At 48.9% G+C, this 4,794-nt stretch overlaps 1 long non-coding RNA gene across 1 annotated transcript in view; it reads right to left on the reverse strand.

Moving 5' to 3' along the window:
• Positions 1–3,830: 3,830 nt before the first annotated feature.
• LOC136627063 (uncharacterized) overlaps positions 3,831–4,794 on the reverse strand; it is a 5,474-nt gene continuing 4,510 nt past the window's right edge. Inside the window, exon 3 of the long non-coding RNA XR_010792744.1 lies at positions 3,831–4,086. This is a non-coding gene — a long non-coding RNA (uncharacterized lncRNA). The remainder of the gene's footprint in view (positions 4,087–4,794) is intronic.

Here is a 4,794-nt window from a genome sequence, read left to right on the forward strand (position 1 = left end):
GCTTTTATTTTTTTTCTTGCAAACTTTTTTCCTTCTTCTTTACAGGTTATCTAAGTTATTTCCAGATTACCACACTGCGTTTGCTCACAATCGTTGTTGAAGCAGCAGAGACTGGCGGTCCTAGATGTTGGCTCAGTAGGACGCTTTGAAGATGGGCATGTTTGCAAATCGAAGTGATTCTTACATTGTTTTTTCTGTGCCTTGTTGTACTTCGTTTAAGTGGTAAAAATGGGCAGTTAGAAGTTGTTTATATTAATTAAAATTAAGAATATTGACAGTTTTGAAGACATTGTAATTTTTTAACATTTGCAAATGTTATATCTCATATGTGCAGCATACTCTACAAATCTTTGCCAACATATATTTCCATCTGTTCACTTTATTCTGGACGCACATTTGCAAAAACATCCTTTTGTTTGGAACCATTTAGGAGACATTCAAGTTGAACCTCATTTTTCCTCATTTTGCTAAATCCTTTTTTCTCCACCGAGCCAAGATTGCAAAGGCTCGTGGGTGTCAGAATACATACCCCCTAAAATGACCCTATTTTACAAAGTACACCCCTTTATGTTCACTGAGTGGTGTGAGGAGTATTTAGATCACACATTTTCAGGAATTAATGGAATTATGATAAAAAAAAATTATAATAAGGCTTTATTTCGGCTAATGTGCTATTCTAAATTTTTTTCCACCAAAAATCATCATTTTCATGTGCACTGACACCCCAAAATGGATACCCCTGGGGGGGGGGGGGGGTGTCGACAGTGGCCCAACCTAAGCATATACATCCCCAAATAAGAGGGCGGCCCAGTGGTCTTCGGAACTGGGCCATAGCTGATCCTAGGAGCCACAGAACAGGACACACGCATGGCATATAACAGACGGAACAGAATACACAGAGATAGAAAACACTGCATACAGAAGCCAAAAATGCAACCACTACTAACAGATAGGCTGATTATAAAGAACAGGTATTACTTGACATTGTAGACAAAACGTGAAGCTAGCGGGCGAACTTCTAAGCTCCTGGTTATACCGCTAGTCCCCACACTAACCATGAGTCCAGGAGACCTGGACAATACTGCCCACTTGGCCTGTAGCAGCAGCCACAATGCATACTCGAGTATAGCCGATCCCAGTGTTAGCCAAGGTACCTAATATTACCCCTTGGCTTATACTCAAGTCAATAATTGACCCCAGGTTTTTGGGGTAAAAGTTGGTACCTTGGCTTATACTCAGGTCGGCTTAGACTGAAGTATATCTGATTACATACAAAAACCTAATGAAATAAGAGCAATCGTTGCATGCAAAGCATTAACCCTTTCCAATCCACTTATTTTTTCTCACCCATTCTCCCCAGCTCCAAATAAATTGGTTCTGGGGAGAATGGGTGAGAAAAAATACACTTTCCCTGCACCCTCCTGAGCTGACAGAGTTCAGGAGGGTGCAGGGAGGGACCTGCTTACCTGTCCGGCGTCTTCAGTACTCTCCTTCTGCCTCCCGGTTCGGCGATCATGTGACTGCTGGGGTCAGGTAACACCGGCGGTCACATGATCGCCGGCCAGAATCTATGCATTACATAGCGCTAAGTAATGTGTAAAGGAGAAGGCAGAAAGGATTAAAATCCCTTTCTGCCTTATCCTCGGGGGTCCTCGATGAGGACCAGTGCAGGAGTGCATCTGCACCCGATGTGCCTGACGATCGGGTGCAGATCCACTCCTGCACTGCAGTGTAGGGCCTGCCCCGACATTGGAGCTGTGGAGGGAAATTATGATGTCGGGGCAGGGCCGACATTGGACTGGAAAGGGTTAACAGCGGGAATCTGTTGTCTCACCCATCCCCTCTGTGGCTGCGGGAGGCCAACTGTCATTAGCAACAGTCTTCAGCAGTAGATGGTGTGGGCTCAGATCTGTAGGATGCAAATGCAAGTCCATTCCAGAAAGCTGCTTCCTAACATATACATACATTCACGTGCTGCGGTGGCAAGGGGTTAAAAGGGTTCCCTGGGACTCCAGTACTGATGATCTATGCGCAGTGAAGTGGTGATCTGCCTCCCAGAATCCCTGCCAATCAGCTGATGACGAGTGCGCACCGCTGCCACTTCAGTCTATGCCAGATGCAGCACCGTACATTTCCGGCTGTACACGCCTGCATAGGATTGCATTTCAATACGCAATCCTATGCAGAAGGCCGTGGTTTGTCTACGCGAAATCACGCGCAGAAAACAAACCGCGCCATGCTCTAATTCTGTGCGGGGTTCGCAGAGCCCCGGACATAAACGTCACTCGCTGGCTGCCGACTCTGCGCATGTGCCGTCTGCTGGCACATGAGACAGAGCTGCGGGAGCGGGCGAGTTCCGCACTGCTCTCTGCAGGCGCTCAGGTCGGGTCCCGTTGCGAGCAGCTGGATGCGACACGGCCGTCTGCAGGCGGCCTTAGGCCTCATGTCCACTGGAAAAATACAATCCGCGTAGAATCAGCTTTCAATTGTATAATTTTCATGCAGATATCTGCACACATTGCTGTCAATGTGATAGCAATGTGGCCGATCCGCGGTAAAGTGGAGCATGCCGCGGTTTTTTCCTCCCACGCATGAAAAACGCAATTCTATTAAAATTCCATCCGCGGGTGCAAAAATCAGTTTAATGGACCACGGATGGCCAATGATTCCCTAGGGGCAAATCCGCTGCGGAAACCGCAATTCCATTTTGCTAGTGGACATGAGGCCTTAAGGCTCCTTCCCACAGACGGATCTACCGTGTTTCCCCGAAAGTAAGACGTGTCTTACTTTCTTTTTATCCCCAAAAGCCCCACTATGTCTTACTTTCGGGGTATGTCTTATATTGGAAAATGGAGCATGAAAAAATCTGGACCATGCTCCATTTTCATGTGGGTCTCCCGGGACACAAAAATCAAATTGTACTCACACGCTCCGGTTCTTCTCTTCGCCGCGGCGCCATCTTCTCTCAGTCGCGGCCGGATCATTTTGCTTCGGCCCGGCGCATGTGCGGGGCACGTCACCGACGTCATCATGCACATCCGCCGAGCCGAAGAAAGAAGATCTGGCCGCGACGAGACAAGATGACGCCGCAGCGAAGGAAGTATCCGGAGCCTGTGAGAGGTAAGTTAATTCTGATTTATTCCTATTTTCAGCGCTCATGTCCGCGGGGCAGGAGGGACCCGCTGCAGATGCTACATTTTCCCCGTGGACATGAGGCCAAAGGCGGCAGACGCGGTGACGTATGGAGGGGGGGGGGGGGGGGGGGGCGGCGCGGAAGTGGGCAGGAGGCGGCGCGCAGCTACCGTAGATGAGAGGGAGGCGGCAATACCCCCGTGTTTCACCAAAAGTAAGACATATGTCTTACTTTCGGGGAAACACGGTATTCAACCTAATAGCTCAATGCTTACGGTGCGTAATTTCACAGCGGAATTCCGCACCGTAAAATCACCCGTCCTCACCCACGGCATGCTCTAATTGCCGCGGGTATACGCGCGGACGGCTTTCATTGCAGTCTGTGGAAGCCGTCCATTCACGCTATTTTCCGCTGTAGCACAGCGGAAAATAGCGTGAAACCGCCTCTACGCCTACCGCCAGCCGCGTCACATGCCGCTACGGTGCGTCTCACGCTCTATTGCCCATGCGCACTGAGGCGTCATGCGGGACTCCGGAACCAGAGGTAAGTATTGGGGTCTCTTGGGGCTGCCGTGATGGGCTCCACCCCGGAATTCCATGGCGGAGCTCGTCGCAGCCGGCTTTACAGCGTGGGTAATCAGGAGTTAAAAACATAAATAAGGTAAAACAAAAAAACAAATTCAAATCACGTTTTATTATTTATTAAAAATGTGGATTTTACACCAAGTGTCATTCCCAGATAAAACAAAGGCCGCTGTGTTTGGGGATCTTTTCTGTTTACTCAATCGGTGTAAAATATTGCGCAGTTTTTCAGGATACTCCAAAAAGCTTATAAAAAAAAAAAAGGCGAGTCACAGGCAAAAAGCAGTCCATAAAACGAAGGGTTTCAAGATTGCTGAACGTCGAGGGTCTCTTCATTGTCCGCCAGCCTTCCCATTCTCAAGGACGTCAGATCTGCAGGAAATAACGAAAAATCAGCAGGTTAACAGTCACATCCCACCAGTATTACTGAACCCTAGATCCGCTCTACCCACTTACATTGACCACTACTCCCCCAACCTGGTCAGAAGAATCATATATTATATATACATACACACACGTGCGTGTACACACACACGTGTGCGTGTACACACACGTACACACACACACACACACGTGTGCGTGTACACACACGTACACACACACACGTGTGCGTGTACACACACGTGTGCGTGTACACACGTGTGCGTGTACGTACACACACACACGTGTGCGTGTACACACACGTACACACACACACACACGTGTGCGTGTACACACACACACACGTGTGCGTGTACACACACACACACGTGTGCGTGTACACACACGTACACACACACACACACGTGTGCGTGTACACACACGTACACACACACACACGTGTGCGTGTACACACACGTACACACACACACACACACGTGTGCGTGTACACACACGTACACACACACACACACACACACGTGTGCGTGTACACACACGTACACACACACACACACACGTGTGCGTGTACACACACGTACACACACACACACACGTGTGCGTGTACACACACGTACACACACACACACACACGTGTGCGTGTACACACACGTACACACACACACACACACGTGTGCGTGTACACACACGTACACACACACA

The sequence above is a fragment of the Eleutherodactylus coqui genome, chromosome 5 (genome assembly GCF_035609145.1).
Source record: "Eleutherodactylus coqui strain aEleCoq1 chromosome 5, aEleCoq1.hap1, whole genome shotgun sequence".
NCBI classification, from domain to species: Eukaryota; Metazoa; Chordata; class Amphibia; order Anura; family Eleutherodactylidae; genus Eleutherodactylus; species Eleutherodactylus coqui.